Genomic DNA, 18740 nt, shown 5'->3' on the forward strand with positions numbered 1-18740 from the left:
TGAGCCCCAGCTTTCACAGCTGTTGTGACGTCAGCGCCCCTAGCGGAAGGAGCGGGAGTTAGGCCGCCGGTGGAGGCTGCGCGTCCACAAGCGAGCGCACGAGTTCAGCCCCAGCTTTCACTGCTGTTGTGACGTCATATCACGTGGTGCGCCGATGTAGGTCAAGTAGTAGCTACGCGGCCGCGCGCGGCGCAGCAAGGAAGAGCTCGGTTGTGCGGCTAGTATGCTTCGCATAAAAATTGGCGGGGGCTTAGCTTTGGTTAAGCCTGGTAGGTTGCGAAAGTGCGCAGCGCCTCCAACTGAAGGAACGCAGTGCGCCCCGTCTACAGGTCACGCGTGGCTACCGGCCGGCGCTGCGCGACGACTGAAAGCGTCTTCGATCGCATTGCGCCGCGTCTACAGGTCACGCGTGGCTACCGGCTTTTTGATGAAAAGAAATGGCGCAGTAATTCTCTGTCATCTCGGTGGACACCCTAACCGCACCGTAAAGGAAGGGAGGAACGCCACAACCCGTTCGGCGCGATGCCTTGTTGTTGGGACTGAAAGAAAGAGAACTTGTAGAATGCCGCCGGGCTCGCCGTTCTGCGGCATAGGCGCGTTGATTAGCCAACCGCTCTTGCCTTTCTTCATCTGTCTCCTCGGCACGGCGCCGGCGTTTGCGCGCAGTACGTCGCTCCAGCGACGCCATGTACAACTCCTCAGACATGACTAAGCGGAGCGCGCCTGCGGCGCCCCGTTTATCCTCCCCTAGCGAGCGCCCTCACGCGGCGGGCCGAGGAGGCCGTCACTTGGTAGCCGCCGCGCCAAGCGAAGGAACGACTACGGCCGAACAGACGAGTTGGGGCCCCTGCTCTCGTCTGGTCGTGACGTCACGCTGTCACGTGAGCGAAGGAATGACCTCCAACGACGGCAGAAAAGTGCAAGCAGTATTGCTTTCGCAATAAAATCGCCTCAGGAGCAATGCAGAAGGGGAAAGCAGCTGGTGAGGATCAGATAACAGCAAATTTATTGAAGGATGAAGGAGAGATTGCGCTCGAAAAACTAGCCACCCTCTATACGCAATGCCTTGTGACCTCGAGCGTACCTAGTCCTTGGAAAAACGCTAACATGATCTTAATGTTTTATAAAACTGTGTGAAAAAAACTGACTCATTTTTCTGTACACCTTGCTCTATTAAATAAAATATCCAGAGCGGTACATGGGCGGAGAGAAGAGCGTACGAGCTAAGTCTGGGTACAACCATTTTCTCGATACTGAAAACCGGAAATCATGGGATAAAAGAACAAGTAGGAAACGAACAGCTAAGTACCACCGCATGCATTAAGCCCGACAAAAAGGGGCTACCAGAAATATTTGAAGGCGCAGTAAATTTCGGTAAAACATTAACTTCACTTGCAAGAATGCATGCCTTATTGGACGTATAATGTCGCGGAAAAACATAAAACAAATAACTACCTATTTGACATACAGGCAGTTAAACCAAGGCCGTCGGTGTTTACAGACCAGAGCAGGTAATCAGAAGTAATCAGTAATCAGTATCTGGTAATCAGTCAGAAGTGATGACTACACCTAAGTATCGATATTCGGTCACACTACTGATTTTCATGTTATTACAAGGATATACATAATCTAATTTACACTTTTTCTTTGTAATAGACATAGAGACCGTTTTTTCGAAATTAATTACCATCTGCCATTTATTACACCACTCTGCAATTTTTCCTAGAGCATTGTTAAGTTTTTCCTGGTCATTAGGTCACGGGTAGTAGGTGACGTCGACGGTGTTTACCGTACAGCTATCTCTGCATTTCTGTTTAATCCTCCATCTCACATGCTCGCTCCAACTAAACCTTTTTGTACAGTCAGGGTGACTGAAAGCCTGTAATACCCAAATCTTATCATTCTCCTTCCTAGGAATACTGCTGGAATAAAGAGCGAGGTTGTTCGTTCGTGGGAACACTAGACGCTGTCCTTCGACACCACGAAGAGGAATGCTGTTTCCACGCTGTGGACTGTCCCCGGTGAGGTGGAAACATCCTCCACGCAAGCCTCTACATGTCCGGATGGTCCGACATTACGACTTGCACGCGCAGGCGTTAACCAGCCACCGCAAGGTGATGGCGTCGTCCAGACGCGTGAAGTCGGGGCAGCTCAGAATGAATTCAGACCACCCTTGATGGGGCCGTGCGAAGACCAGCCTCCCGCATTGCAGAGTCAGCTTAACAAACTCACGGAGCAAGTGGTGAGCCAAGAATTCCTACTCCGAAAAATTGAGGAAGAGTCCAGGAAAGCTCAAGGGTAACACTCATCACTCGGTTCACTGCGGTCCCAAACAGAAGAACTCATCTCTGAGTTGCGCTCAACCTCGGCTGAGGAAGAAAGATGGGATCGCAAGACACCCGTTCCATCGCGCTTGGAAAAGAAATACATCCTTCGAAAACTCGAACTTTTTGTTGATGGATCCCTCACTCACCTCGATGACGCAAGCCAAACAGCTGTTCCACTCGTCAAATACCCCGTCATTTGCTCTTGGAGTCGTTACTCTACTTCGAGGCAATGCGCGGACGGTGCGGAAAAGGTCGTCTTCTACCGCAGGTCCGACAGCAGCGTTGCGTATCTATTTAGGGTGTACAATTTTGACAAAATTCTGAGCCCTCCTTAAAACGAGAGGCGCCTCCGAGCCGAGGTCACTGTGTGGAACACTAGGGATGTGTATTTCACTGTGGCTGTGACAACAGAGGGGCCACGGAAAGAAGTGGAACTTCGCTTTCGTTTTGGCAGCTGTCTGGCAAGGGTTCCCGGGATAAGGGTGTCAAATGGAATGCCATCAGTTAAGCGGAGCGCTGGGCTTACTTTCAGTGCACAGCAATCTTGTGGTTGCCAAAATAACTTGTTCAGACTAAGCCTGAGCAAGTTCAAGAGCGCCGGGGTCACTGAGGGCGCGTGTGGAGGACTAACAGTTGTGATCACGACTTCGCACACGGTATACAGCTTTCTTCACCTACGGTGTTCCGCAATTTTTTGACATAGGCATTTGGAGTTAGAAGAGCGCATTTTCTGCGATGGGGAACTACTGCGCTGGGAAACTAATAGTGAGTATTGAACTTTTCAACTATTACTGTTAGCCTCCATCTGTGCTGAGAGGTGTGCAGCTCACCGTGAGTAATACCCTATCAATATCAAGAACTTCGAATACAAAGTTACCTTTGGCGCACTGTCCCAACCAATTTTCGCTATTTCGGCGGGTTACTTGAACTGCAGTGTTTCTTTGCCAGCGGGCTATTCAAAAGTGCACGTATTTTGGCGCGGTGGGAGCAAAATTTGTTGGGCCGTGTGTAACTGCGTTTTGCGAATTCTAAAAACTGATATGGACAATATTTAAAGGGAACTACGTGCCTTTCAATTAATAGAGACTAGTACAGAGAGTTAAAAAGTTAACTAGTCAAGTTCAGTTAAGCTGGTTAGCACATTTTAGCTGTATACGGACGGGCTAGAGCAGTGACAATGCTTAGCCGTAAAGACCACTCCTACTGAAAAAGGCCGGCTTTATAAATTGCGGAACATCTTAGGTTGAACATCCAGCATACGCTTAAAATGGTGATTGAACACATTCAAAAGTGTTTAACATGCGCAACGCTTTCCTTTTTTGTTTTTATGGGAATAAAGATTACAATTTGGATTTCGTCGTGTATGGAAATTTTTCTGCCTTTCGAAGTCACTCATACAGAACAGAAGAAAGTCAACAGGCTTGACGCCAACATCATTGCATAGTGATTTCGGTTGCAGATAGATGTTTCAAGTCAAGACGAAAACTACAGTTGTAAGTGAAGGTGGTTAATAGTTGGGGATTTTGGGCTTCGCCTGGGATTTCGGGCATGGCAGAATAGTTATTTTTTGGCACTCTCCAGTGAAGAAAAAAAAATATTTTATCCCTGCGTATCTTCTGGAAGTAACTCTTTGCCCCTACGTTATTATGTAATCGGTTTGAATCCAGGAATGCATTTATAGACTGCTTTTGCTAATTGAAAGTTTCTTTTTTCAACTTCCACAATGCTGATGGATGCCGTGCCAAAACGGCTGTAAGAAAAGCTTGACAAGGCCAGGACACTAGCGAATGGCAGAACAAGAGTCCATAGATGAGGCTGAATAGCATACAAATTAACATAATAAATATCACAAAGAATGGCACCCAGTAGAAAAGGTAAAGCAGAGCCTGCTTATAAATGCATTAAACCTGTCTTATAATCACTTTTTCAAAGAGTTGCGCAAAAGAAGTGAATGTCAAATACATAAACTAATGTGAAATAAATACTGCACAAAATATTACGAGGGGGTACCCAAAAGAAACCGGACTTATTTTTGTTAGAACTTATTTTTTCACATTTTCAGCATAGACCTTCAATATCCTTCAAAGTACTCTCCACTTACAATGATACGTTTGTCGAATCTTTCATTCCATTTCTCAAAACATTGTTTAAATTCATCTTTTGTGGTGCTTGACAGTCCTTCCGTCGTTTTTTTCTTCACCTCAGCAACATCAGCGAAACGCTTTCCATTCACCTGTCTTTTCATTCTACGAAACAAAGAAAGTAGCACGTGGCAAGGTCGGGTGAGTATGAGGGTTGAGGAACAGAGGTCATGCCATTTTGGTCCGAATTTGTCGTACAGACAGGGCTGTGTGAGCAGGGGCATTGCCGTGGTGGAAAAACCAGTCACCCGTCTGCCACAAATCAGGCCGCTTCCACCGAACACTGTTGCCCAATCTTTTCAAAACATACAAGCAGAAAGCCTGGTTAACTCTCTGACCCTGCGGAAAAAATTCTGAATGGACGACTCTTCTCACGTCGAAAAAACAAATCAGCATTGTTTTGAGGTTTGATTTCACCTGGCGAGCTTTCTTGAGGCGAGGTGAATTTGAAGTTTTCCATTGGCATGATTGTTGCTTTGATTCAGGATTTAATTCAGGAACACTTGAGTTGTCCCGATAGCATCGTCCTTGAACGTCTTTCTGAATATTTCAAGAGTTTCCGTTCCACTTTTGTCGAGAAAAAATCAGAATTTCACCGGCGCACGCTGTTCATGAAAATCAGCCATTACAAAAACGACGCTCACACAAAACAGTCGTCACTCTAAAACTCAGCCTAAACTAGCCTGACCTCCTTCAGCGACGGCACTAGGCTTACTGACTCTGAAATGTTCGTTCTATACACTCCTAGCGGCAAAACGCGGTAAAACAGAAGCTGTGCCGATTCAAAAAATTATTCCGGTTTCTTTTGGGTACCCCCTCGTACACGACTTTATACGAATACATAATATTCCATAGTCTGCATTCGTTAAAAACAGTGCATCCAACGTCCCTGAAATGAGCATTTCGGCATAAGGTAGGTCAAAACAATGTCTTGGAGGGAAAAGAAACAAAGAAATGAGGCTGCATCTGTGCCGTTGTGCCAAATCGAACAGCTTGACGTTCTGCAGGCAATATGATCCATTAGTTAACCTTTAGTGATGTTATAGTTAAACCTGTCATGTAGCACTGGTGGAGATTACGTACCGCAGTACAGGCGGTAACTATTTGATTTATTTAATATATTTGGTGCGTTATGCATTACCAACGTCGCATAACCTTGCGTTTGACGCGTAGTATTTCGCTCTGCCAGGCCTGATAGGTTACTGAAACTTTTTCGTGCTTGCCTTTCCTGTATATTAGCCGGGAGAGTAAACGGCATTTGTCAAGACGTCCGATACTTTTATTCTGTGCGAAATAACAGTTCTTTAGCTGGGTGCAGGTTTGACATGTTGGAAGAACAGCGAACTGCTTTTAACGCTACAGCGGTAAGGGTGCCGTTCAGCTGGGAACTCCGCGTAGTTGGCGTCGTCACCGGTGTGCGCGGAAAACCGGATTGGTCGAGAGGTTGCTGATGTCACACGTGGAGCCGTGGAATGAGAAGTGATAAAATACTGCAAAACTAATGAATAGAAGGTGGAAATAAGACTCGAATGTCATTGGACGTTTAAGTATATAAAGCAATTCAGTTGCGCTGAAAGCAAATTTTGGGGCAATTAGTCGTGAATCGAACGCTTGACCTGTCGGTTGCGGGTAAGGCACGGTGTCCCTAGGCCAGACAGGCTTTTTTTTTCTAACATGATACTAAGCATCCATTGTGGAAATAAATAATCTAGATACAGATTATTTACAAAGAACTCAGCTAGTGGCTTCACTGCACTACCATGACAGAAGGCAACACAACTAAAAGGGCCAGGCAGCCTTTATGCTTTTGATGAAAAGCATAGCCCAGACAGGTTGTTTTTTTTCAGCATGGTATTTATTACATTCAAGCAATGTCCTACGTATATGAACTGTGCGCTAACGTTTTGAAAAAAAAAAAAGTCAGATAAACACGACACACTCAAGTCAACAAAGACAGGAAAAGACGATGGAGAGAGCACATGACTAACGCATCATAATACGGTAAACCTAAGCAAAGCAATAGAAAAAAGACAATGAAGATCACATTAATAAGAGTGAGTGCCACTCGGGTCTGAACACATTACGGGTTTACACTCCCTTTAAGTCAACAGTCATCATTCTGAAGTGACCTTTTGCAGAAACAAGATTTACAATGTCAGTATATCATGAGCGCTTTCCAGAAGCCGTGTAGTCCAATTAAAAACAAGAAAGGGTCATTAGCAAATAAAAGTTCAGTGTGATATCGTAGAGAATGCGGTGTCTAAACTTTTTTTTTGCAATGTCCGTTGTATGATACCTCAAAAGACTACCGAGTCTTTTCGATTGATGAAACAATGCTCAATTGTTTCTGGAGCGTTGCGGTTTTAGCGGACAATGTGTCAGTGTAAAAATGTGTGAAAAAGAACGCATCCTTTTTTCTGTACACCTTGCTCCATTAAATAAAATACGCAGCGCGATACATGGGCGGAGAGAAGAGCATACAAACTAAATCGTTGTACAACCACTTTCCCGATACTGAAAACCGGAAATCATTGGTAAAAAGAACAAGCAGGAACCGAAGAGCTAAGTACAACCGCATGCATTAAATCCGACAAAAAGGGGCTACCAGAAACATTTGAAGACGGAGTAGGGTTTGGTAAAACATAAACTAACTTGACTTGCAAAAATGCATGCACTAGTGAACGTGTCGCGCAAAAACATGAAACGTGAAACTACCTATCCGACATACAGGTAAATGAACCAAGGCCGCCAGCGTTTACAGACCAGAACAAGTAATCAGAAGAGCAAGATTAAAAAAAATATGAGTCTAACATAAAAGTAGCGAAACTTTTTGAAAACCTGGATATAAAGTACTGTGCAAATAATATTTTCGAGTAAATAAGGAATTTTAGGGCGAGAGACAGATTTCAGGCGGTCGCAGTGCCAAAATCGAGGTACCGTAAGAGACAGATGTCTGAGAAGTTAGAACAGTGCTGAAAAGTTTGCACGCGGGCTTTACCAGTACTGTGCCCTCTTATTACGGACACTCAAAGAGACGCCAAGGTGCTTGAGTAGCCTAGACGTCCAGTCCACACCAGCATATTCAGCAATAAAACATGATATATGGGATATATGGGCGCTAGGTCGTCTGTGGCTAAAGAGCGCCATGGCACAAAGTGTCTTTATCCATTCAAGTTGGTGTCACAGACACATCTTCTGGACATTTCCTACCCGCAATCGCGGGATGGCTTGTCGAGAATGTATCTGGCGTGCGCAGTGCACCAGAGCGCACCCAAGCGAACCTCTGGGCGCATCTAAGAAGAGTTGGTCGCTTCAAAATAGTACAGGATGAGGGAACGGTCCGTTGGGCTGCCGCCGAACACATACATGCGGGTTCCGATGGTAGACGCAGTGTGGCAGGCACGTAGAACCGGAGCCTCTCCGCTGGTGGTATCACGATGCCACCCTAGGGTATCCAAGTCAAGGACCAGCGTATACGGCGATGGATGCCAGTCACTTAGGATATACTCGCGGTGACCCACAACACAAGCTCCGCTGCCGTAAATCGATGAGGGCACCTCACCGAACACCTCTGGACGGCTCCATGTCATCGTGTTTGAATCGAAGCGATAATGAACACTTGGCCAGCTGTGCGGGCCGCAAAACAGATACGCGCAGTGGCCGTACGCTACAACTGTGTGGCGGGAAATGTTAATCGGCCCGACGTCGGGAAGTTGCGCCTGCACCATACCCCACCGGTGCGATGCGAGGTCGAAGATGAAAACTTGGACCAAGTTCCATGCCGTGTGGCTACTGTCGAACCAGTAGACCTTGCCGCTGGTGCGTACAGTCCTGCAGGTGACATGCTCTGGAACACCGTTTAGCCGCACCGTCCACATCCTGCAGAGACACCTGCTTCTGTAAGAAACAAGGGCCGGTCATTCCAGCGATGGTGGCGACATCATGCGGCTTTTTTCTGAGGCAGCGATATAGTGATCGGTCTCCGCGGCGTGAGCGGACTTAGTGCGTTGAAAATTGACTATTTCTGTTAGATTTTGGAATAATTTTGTCATTTTATGACACTCACACGAATGAATGTTCGAAAAAAAAACATCTACTGTTGCTGTTACCGAGATTAAAAGCTGAGTGAAAGAAGAAAGAGAGAACGAGGGGCCGTAGTAGAGGGTGGTGGTGGTGGAAACTTTTATTCCCAATGATGTAAATCGTGAGGGCGAAGCCCCCTACATGGCACTTGGATTCCTCCTCAATTTGAGGGGGAGGCACCCTTACAACGCGAAGAATAGCCCCTGGAGTGAAATCCTTCTGTGAGCGCTGGAGATGATCCGGCGCTGGTCTTGAGCGGACGAGCTGACCAGAAGAGACTCCTAGTAAGACTCCGCCGCGGTTGGTGATGGGGGATGAGGGAAGGTGGGGCATGTGACGAGGGTGTGTAAGAAGTCTCCTGGTTTACCGCAAAGTGTGCATGATGACGGGAATTGGCCTGCGTATCGGGCATGCAGCAGTACTGGGTATGGAGCAGTTCGGGTTTGTAGTTGTCGCCAATGTGCAGCCTGCGCTATGGTGAGGGATGGAGCTGGGGGTGCCTATTCCCTTCGTTTGTCCGGTAGTACGAGCGAATATCACTGAACGAGAGCAGGCGCTCCGAGGCTCGTAGAGGGGGCTCGACTCCTTCCCGGAATGTGATACGTCGGGCTAGGGAATGAGCCTCCTCGTTGCCCGGGAGGCCATCATGTGCTGGCGTCCAGATGAGGGTGATGAGGCGCCGGGGCTGCCAGAAACGTAGTAAACGAGCAGCGGTGCTGGATATGTAGCCTTTGGCATAATTTAAAATTGCGGATTTTGAATCGGAGATAATTTTTGTGGCAGATGTATACATCTGCCATTTATATAGAAATGAGAGCAAGCGCGATGGCTGCCTCTTCTGCCTCTGTGGTCGAATTGGTAATGATTGAGCTGGAGGTTAGAAGCTTTGCATTATTGTCGGCTACCGCCAGGGCCATACGGGAGCTTGTTGTATATTCCGCTGCGTCCACGTAGACCACCTCATGATCCTCGCTGTACTGCTTGTAGAGGACCCGAGCCCTTGCTACTCTGCGTTCCCTGTCTCAATCAGGGTGCATGTTCTTGGGGATGGCGGTTACGTTGAGGTTAGAGTGGAGGGTAGCAGAAAGGGTAGCACTCATTAAAGTATCATCAATGGGTAGCACTCATTAAAGTATTCTGTAAGTGCAGCAATGGATTGTGCGTCGAGATTCCTGAGAGCCTTGTTATGTACCCCGTCTGGGCCGGGGGCTGAGGACGTGTTCAGTGTCTGGAGTTCAGCCTGGACCTCTGCTTCTGTAATGGGTCGGTCAAGCTGGTCGTTAGCGGGGCCGCATAATCAAGGTGGTGTGCAGGAGGGTATGTGGGGAAGTATTCATTTCGAAGTTCTTGGAGGAGTTCTGGTGGAGGTATATCGGAAGTATGTAAGAGTTTGGTGAGGGCGTGTCTCTGGGCGGTCTTAGAGTGAGTGGAGTCTATTAAGTGCCTAAAGAGGTGCAGGTCTGAGGCAGACTCATATTTCCATCAGTCGCCGCGGTGGCTCAGTGGTTATGGTGCTCGGCTGCTGACCCGAATGACGCGGGTTCGACCCCGGCCGCGGCGGTTGAATTTCTTTGGAGGAGAAATTCTAGAGGCTCGTCTACTGTGCGATGTCAGTGCACGTTAAAGAACCCCAGGTGGTCGAAATTTCCGGAGCCCTCCACGGCCTCTCTCATAGCCTTAGTCGCTTTGGGACGTTAAACCCCATATACCAATATCAAGCTTGTTGGAGGGCTCCGGATTAATTTCGACCACCAGAGGATCTTTAACATGCATTTAAATCGCACAGCACACGGGCTCCATTTGTGTTTTCCCTTCATCGAAGCGCAGGGCGCCGCGGCTAGGTTCGAACCCGGTTACTCCTGCTGAGTAGCCGAGCACGCTAACCTCTAAGCCATCACGGCGGGTGTCTACCTGTTGTGGGAAACGTGTTGTTGAAGCGAATTTGTTTAAGAGGTGATTTGCAACGGACAGCGCGAAAGTGTGTGCGCAGTTTAACAGGAGACGTGATCGTTTGCGGCGATACCAACGCGCCCTAGTGCTGTTGCCAGCAAAGCTGACCTGCTTGCTCCGCCGTGGGTTTGAAACGCCCTCGTGGCAATATTAATCTACTGAACTCATGTGCAGTAACGGTGTCTGATAAATTGCGTTGGTTTTGGGCTTCCCGTACAGTGTGAATTGGCAGTGGAATGGACGCTTAATTTGCAAACACCGCTCGCCTCTCTTTTTAGAACTACCGGGCATAATTTCTTTAGTTATCGAGCAGCAGAAAGAAGTACGTTAACACTGCATCTGACTGCCTTTTCTCGACTTCATGTCGCTCTGTTAACGCGCCAGCGTCAAAGGCCCCGGTGTCCTCGTCGGCGTTGTGAGCGACAAATCACGGGCATGGCTCTGGCAGGTGGTTCCCAGAGGGCAACCTGGATGGGCCACCTAGGTCACATGTCCTTGTTGCGTCATCAAAACCTACCCACCGGGTAGTGATCAAGCTGCATACTGTGGGAGGTAAATAAATTATTGGTAGCTCTGGAGGATCAACCTGGGTCCCACATGGCCCATCGCTTAACCCCTGCACCAGTGCTACTGGAGGGGTATGAGGACTCCCAAGGATCTGTGAGTGTAAAACAGTGATTGGCCTTCTGCATATATGGGAATTAACCCATCATGCTATCGCGTCGTAGTCCTAAGTGTCCCCTCCAATTTTTTTTTTTTTTTTTACGCAACAGCATGAAAGGTCCCGTTCGTCCAGCAACCCAGCGTCAGAATCGCTGACACTGCAGAATCCTGATTGGTCGAGAGAGTAGTGGAGTAGGAAAGCTATTTTGCTGATATTAAAAAGGAAAGGTGGTTAGTCGGAATCAAAACCGGCACTGAGGTACGTGCGTTAAGTGGGATAGATAGAGGTCTCGTACGAGTACCTCCCATCGCACAGCAGGCAAATTACATGAAAGAACCACATAGCTAATTAGAGTTACTAATTATCGTACCTGAATAATAAGGACGATGATGTGCAATAAAACACTATGATTTCACCAAGTGTGTCGATGTCTGCAAAGCGGTGCGCCAGGAGACACCCTAGCTACCGTAGGGACCGTTTAACTATATCGTTACATACTCATAAGGTGAAGATAAGTTTCTCGAAGTTTTTCCTGTCAAGTAAGAATCCTTAATCACGCCGAAATTGCACTCCTGCACTAAAACTGGCGGAACAGTTACCACTAGTAACGGGAATTGCAGCGACAGAATGGCTTGCCCGCAGAGCTGAGGACTCGCGTCTACGACATTCTGCCCAGATTTTGGGGGCGCAAGAATTTTGGACCTCGGGATGCAAGCGATCTTGTCGTGTAGCGCGTTTGAGTTCGGCTTTCCTAGCGCGTTGATCTCCTTTTCCAACAGCCGCATGTTCGCACACATTATTCACAGCCGCATTATTCACAGGGCTCATCTCACACAAGACTATATAATATTGGAAATTCGCTCTCTAGTAGTGCAATATGATATGAAATGTGCGCTGCATCATCCAGGCGAGCTACAGTGCGGACGCAAAACTGATTCTGAAAAAAGCTTTGCTAACTTAGAATCCTTAGAACAAATTTCAGCATTTCAAAATCAAAAGTGCGCAGCTATGAGTAAATAACGTGCCGGTACCAACTCTGTTGCGTGCAGTAGTAACATTTATTGACCGCATCTTCTGTGCTTATCAGCGTAGCAGTCCCAGTCGTAGGAACGAGGCGTAAAATTGCGATGACGGCGGCCGCGAACCTGCGGCTCCACACGGTGGCGCCTTGCAAGGCACCTGGTGCGGTACCGTGCCGAAAGCCCGGCATCTATATCCGCGGTTCTCCCCACTTAGCTCCGGGGGCGGCCGGACTGCGGTGATTCTTGTAGGAGGGGAGGCCGTTCGCGGACAGCCACTGTGCGATGAAGATCAGCCGCGACACGACGATGTAGCTCGTGGCGGCGGTCACCGCCAGGATGGCGAAGATGAGGCACGCCCGCGGCATGCTCACCGCGTCCCGCCGTACAGAAGGGAATACGCCGTCCGGGGTGGAAGGCTGCGGCGAACGGCGCGGCTCATCTCCACTGCGCGGCGGCTCTCGTCGCAGCTCCGTTTAGTCCACGGACTCCTCAGGCTGGTTTGGTTTGGTTAATGGGGTTTAACGTCCCAAAGCGACTAAGGCTATGAGAGACGCCGTAGTGGAGGGCTCCGGAAATTTCGACCACCTGGGGTTCTTTAACGTGCACTGACATCGCACAGTACACGGGCCTCGAATTTCTCCTCCAAAGAAATTCAGCCGCCGCGGCCGGGATCGAACCCGCGTCTTTGGGGCCAGCAGCCGAGCACCATAGCCACTGAGCCACCGCGGCGGCGGACCCCCGAGGCCGCGAACTACAGGACTCCTCAGGCATCCTGTAGTTCGCGGCCTCGGGGATGTTCCCATCTTCGGCCGAACGACTCCTGTTATTCGCCGTCGGTGATGCCATTCTCACCGGAGTCCCCATTGATAGCAGACGGGGCATGTGCGTCTTTCCAGTACCACTGCGGGCTTGTTCTCTGGGCGTGGATCGCGCAGCTTACGCGTGGCATGAGCTGGCGCCGTCCTAATTATTATTCACTTTCTCCGCCTGAATTAAAAGCTGCGTTCTTTCTGTCGCGAGACATGGACATTCTTCGTTGTTCTTACTATTTCTTACTAAGGCAGTGTACTATAATGCAAAGTATAAAGGAAGAACGTATTTCGCACAATAGTTGTATAGTGACCTGATATTCGGTGTCAGAGAAGACGACGAAGACGAGATGGGCACAGCGAGTAGACCTTGGCCAATCCCTCCGCGTGGGTATGTGCCATGATTACTCTGGAGAAGGAGAAAAGTAGTAGCGAGAAAGAAAAAGTAATTTAATGAAAGAAGAGTAGAAGGAAACTGCTAATCATTCTAACAGTTCACCGCCTGTGTCTTGGCCACTCCCCCGTAGTGGGTATGTGCCATTCTACTTGAGGCCAATCAACCAACCAAGAACCACATCTCAGCACGTCTAGGGTACAAAGAAACAAACAAACATCAAAGTAGTGACGACAGGAAAAAACAAATGAGCCGAAGATGCCTCTGTGGGCTTTTATTAGACGGAATTAGAGTCTTACTTGTACCGGGGAGAGAGAAAATTTTATTAAAGTAGACTTTGCCTTCGACAATAAAACTTTCATCTCGAAAATCCAGCGCTGACTATAATCTCCCGCGCACGGCGGGCCACCAGAAGTTCGTGGCTGGGCAGGGGGAGGGGCAGCCAGTGGTCCCACGAGGCTTAGTGCATGGGTGGTTGGGGGATGCTCACAACACATTCCCAGACCATGTCGCAGGGAGTCTGGGAGCCCGCGCATAAGCTACAAGTTGGAGTTGTGTCGACGGAGGGGCGGGCTCGTCGGTTATGTGGCGTCGAGGAAATGTCTGTCTGCAGCTGCCGATATAGGACAGCTTGCTTTCCCGAGAGTGTACACTGAGGGGAGGGGGTGTTCTCAGGTGTCTAGGTGGCCCAGTGGTTTGAGCGCCCGTCTCGGTTGCGGGAGGTGGTTGGTTCGAAACCCACCACCGGACACCCACCGGTAAAAATGGGTACAAGCGTCCCCCGGCATGGCGCTCGGCTTTCTTCAGGGGTGTACGTTTGGGAGAAGCTCCGTAAACCCCGCTGCGGCCCTCCCAGGCCGAACCCTGTTTCGAACGCACTCGCAGCCTGCTAAAGGTGGTGCCCTTCGGCCAAACGCAGTTCGAATGCCAGTAGACAAGCGCAACGGCCTTTCCTCATACCTGAGGACAAAGCAGCCCTTACGGGGGGGAAAAACTTCCTTAGCGCCAACACACGCCTGCAGTTCTGTCCACAGAGCGCAAAACTCGCGCACTGATCCACTGGCACACAGCAGGATCATCCGCATAAAAAAAAGCACCTCGAGTTTTTACTGCTGCTGATTCTCCTGCTGTGAGCCAGTGGATCAGTGCGAGTGTCAGACGCTCAGGAAGTTTTTCCTTGCGCAAGGGCTGCTTTGTCCTCAGGTCAGCTGTTCCCGTAAAAAAAAAATGTTTATGCAAGACCTGTCCCGCTCGACGGACGGAAAGGCGAGGTACAGTGTGGTCGAACGCTTGTATTTCAAAGCAAATATTTTCGCCATGTCATGGTTGTTTTCAATAACCTGACTCTACCAAAAGCCTTTTCGATGCCACTGGTCACTTGACAATTTTTCTGCGCACGAAAACAATTGTTCAGCGCCCCCCTGAGATCAAGCTGAAAATTTCTAAAGCGTACCATGCACAAAGGTTGTCTCCTGCTCATGTCGATGCTCCATTTTAGGTGAACTTACCTTCACCTTCGTTCTCACCTCAGCTAGTTCGGCGAAGTCATCAGCTCCTACAACTCCTACAGCTACAGCTCCTACAGCTCCTACAGCTACTACAACTCCGAGAGCTGCGTGATCGTTGTCCTCCCAGCCTTTCGACCTACTCAGATTGAGTAGCGATCAACGTCTGCAGGGCCATCGTAGACGAAGCCGATCGATGAATTGTCCTTTGTATTCCAGTCCAGCGACCGTTTTGAGTCTTTTATCGTTTGCTCCCGAGAGTGAGAAGGCAGTTGTTAGCTACCTACAGGAGACCTATCATCTGGTGATCGTTTCACTACCTCTTAGTTTCCCCGTACACACGCCCGAGTTTCCTACTTCTGAGCGGGGCAGCGGATGAATAATTAATTCCAAATGGCCCAATCGCAAGAGATTCTGAATACGAGATCACCTTAAACTAATTCGGTATCCATGATCATGAACTGAAAAAGAAAAGTCACACTCGAGATAATTCTACGACAATTATAGCCCCTGACCATATGCAAGCATATTTCAGTTAGGAAAGTGGTATATAACACCAACACAAGCGTACTTGGGTTGTTAGACAGGACTCCAAAACGAGGTCTCTCAAACCGAAAGTCTTCATTCACACCCCTTTGCTTTATTTGGAATTTTCAGAGGATCTTTGATGTCGGAGAAGTATTTCGTAACTAAGAGCACAGGCATACCCCTGGTGGCTAGCAAGGATTTTACTCATCATCGTGTTTGTTAGAATTATGAAACAACAGTGAAATGCGACGGGAAATTGATTTTAGCTTATCGTTCCCCCTCTGATAATAAGAAATTCATTAAATACGTGAGTGGTGTTCTTCAGTTATTTTCACGTTTGGAACCTGCCGTTCTCTTGACCAAGATTTTAATATTGACCTACTGACAACGGCAGGTTTCAAAACAGAAACATATTGAAAAACACCACTCACATATTTAATTAATTTCTTGGTGCTATCAGAGGATGAAGGATAAGCTAACGCAATCAGTGTCCCATCGCATCGGGTAGTCGATCGATAGTGGTAGAAAACATTCGAAAACACAGGAAAAACTGCGTACAAGAGCTCAACTTTAGCATAAACTCTCACCTCACAATCGACACTTTCTGTCAAACCCTTGAACGTTTTAGACCCCACGATACTAATTTACTTTCGGCCTGCACACATTTGTCCATGAAAGCCAAGAAGTGAAGTCTGTAATCAAAAGAATATAGTATCATCTCGATTAAGAAAACTTTTCTTAGTTTTCTCATGTTTACACAAAATACTGACACCTTTTCTCTCGCCTTAAAAACAGGGCGGTGCATAAAACAATTGAAAGATTCAGTGCCATGGTACAATGTGCCGCATAGTCCCGATATCCGGATAGACAAAGTCAATAGAATCATCGTGCATACGGAACCGCATCAGTGAATTGTGCATCTGCTTTGCTTTCAAGATATGGCTGCACAAATTAGGTTTGGTTTGGTTTATGGTGTTTAACGTCCCAAAGCAACTAAGGCTATGAGAGACGCCGTACCGGAAATTTCGACCACCTGGGGTTCTTTAACGTGCTCTGACATCACACAGCACACGGGCCTCTAGAATTTCGCCTCCAAAAAAATTCGGCCGCCGCGGCTGGGATCGAACCCGCGTCTTTCGGGTCAGCAGCCGAGCACCATAACCGCTGAGCCACCGCGGCTGCCGGCTGCACACATTAAACGGGTTACAACTTGTATCGCCACCACTCCTGAGGAAATGTGACCTGAGGACATACGTTTCATCAGCGCATGAAGTTGCGCTAGCAGATCTGACATGACTACAATATTACCGCAAAAATGCGTTTTCGTCTCATCTTTTCTGTGCGTCAAAGTTTTATTGTGAAAGCATTACTTCACGAAGTATAACTAGCTTCCTAGACCTGTCATTGCATTTTCGCCCCAAACACGTATGTTGGGCATACCATCCCAGGGCCAAGAAATATTTGCTTGATTACTCATCCGGCCACTCCATAGTCGTAAAAAATGGGATAGTCACTTCCTGTCTTAAGGCAGCCGTCTTCAAGTCGTGCCCACATGTCATGAACGAAAGGGTTGCATTTCAGTTGGAAAGGCTGAGACAGAGTGGGAAACCTCCGCAAACAGTCGTGGAAGCCTGCGGGAGGTTGTAAGGTGGATCAACGCAGGTTAGAGGCCCAAACTCTGGGAAACAGACCGGCGAAGGGTCGCCGTTATACCGTACGTGCACAGGTTGGCGCATGGGCTGAAGAACCTAGCCGGACGTTACAACGTTCCTGATGTGTTTTCCGGCCCTAGAAAGTTGGCTTCAATCTGTTCCCAGGTGAGCAGCCGGAAGGAAGGAGGTGGCAGAAGGAAAGGAAGAAATAATGATTGCAGTATCAAGCACACAGCCCCGTTCGTTCCCTGTGCCAGGGGAGTTGTGTATAAGCAGCCGCTATCCTGTGGTTCGATGTACATCTGCCAACAGGGCGATGCGTCAACGAACGATCAGGTGAACACCGAAGATTACTCAGGGGAGATTCCCTTGACAACCTCCCAAAACATTGCCGCACTTGTAATGCCGGTGATAAGAAGCTGCAGTGTAAACCGCTCTTTGACCAAGCAACAATTCTGTTCAGGCATAGGGACCAACTTGTGCGGGAACTCATGGAGGCGTTTCATATGCGTATCAGCGGAGATAAATGCATCAGCCAGACTTCCGTCCGCTTCTCTGATAGGGAGTTCCGCTTTTTGGCAAAATCACTGCGGCACACAGGGGGTGACATGTCATGTTCTTGATGTCAGATTGGTATGATTCGTTTTGTTTTTCCTATTTATATGTGCTTGTGTTTCGGAATAAAACTTCAGTTGTGAGTTAGCACTCGTTCTTGTCTCGTTCTTGCTTTCTCCTCGTTTTTTCTGCGCAAATTTTTCAGTATGTATAACTAGCTCACCGAGTTTGCGTTATATTCGACCTTGAAGGTGACCTTTTGCAAAGCCGAGCATAGCTCAGCCCCTGCAGAAAGAAAATAAAAATTGCTGTGACTGGGTTTCGAACCCTTGGTGGCGAGAACAAATGAGCTTCTCTGGTCACTGCACGAGGGCACTATATCCTATCACCGTAGGCGATCACTCCTCGTGTTTAACTGCTACAACACCTTGCGCTGCGCATTGCATAATGTCGTCTTCGACTTTCACCTGCGGCGCGAGCACATAGGTTAAGTGCCTATGAGCTTAAGCTGGTCTATGTTTATTGTAGCCAGAGGTGCCAACGACCGAGCAAAATAAAACCATGAGTCAACCAGGCTAAGCAAATGATTTCGCACGACTACTTGGTTGAGGCACGTTAAAACTCTGCCACATTTGGCGAGCTACGCGGTACCACAATCGAGGCCTGCGTAGCTCGTAGAATGTCCGTGGAGCACCTGCCTTTCCACGGGGCACGCAAGAAAGACGCACGCTCCAACTCTAAACGCGTGCGCTGGCGATGAAACCGCGCTCTGAATGTGCGAAGCGCAGTTCTGCCAGTGTTAGTTGACCGCGAATCACAGCACGCTGGTCCCCAAACTCGAACGAGGTGTCGTTGGGAGGCAGCTGGTCTGCGGGGTGGCGAGTTGGTGGTCCCGTTGGCTTCCCACGACGCCGCAGCGACCCGCCAACCACTGCACGCTATTGACACATCCGCGTTCTGCAAAGCGTTCGATGGTCTCGCTGAATACGCACAAGAGCTGCGGACCACAGTCACGGTTCTACTGGCTGCCGAGGACGGAGCGCTGATCGCAGAGCAGGGCGCTCCTAGGCGGTAAGACGCCGTTTATGGCGCGCCGCGGTGGCTCAGTTT

The sequence above is a fragment of the Amblyomma mixtum genome, chromosome 5 (genome assembly GCF_055824585.1).
Source record: "Amblyomma mixtum isolate Tamu chromosome 5, ASM5582458v1, whole genome shotgun sequence".
Classification (NCBI taxonomy): Eukaryota; Metazoa; Arthropoda; class Arachnida; order Ixodida; family Ixodidae; genus Amblyomma; species Amblyomma mixtum.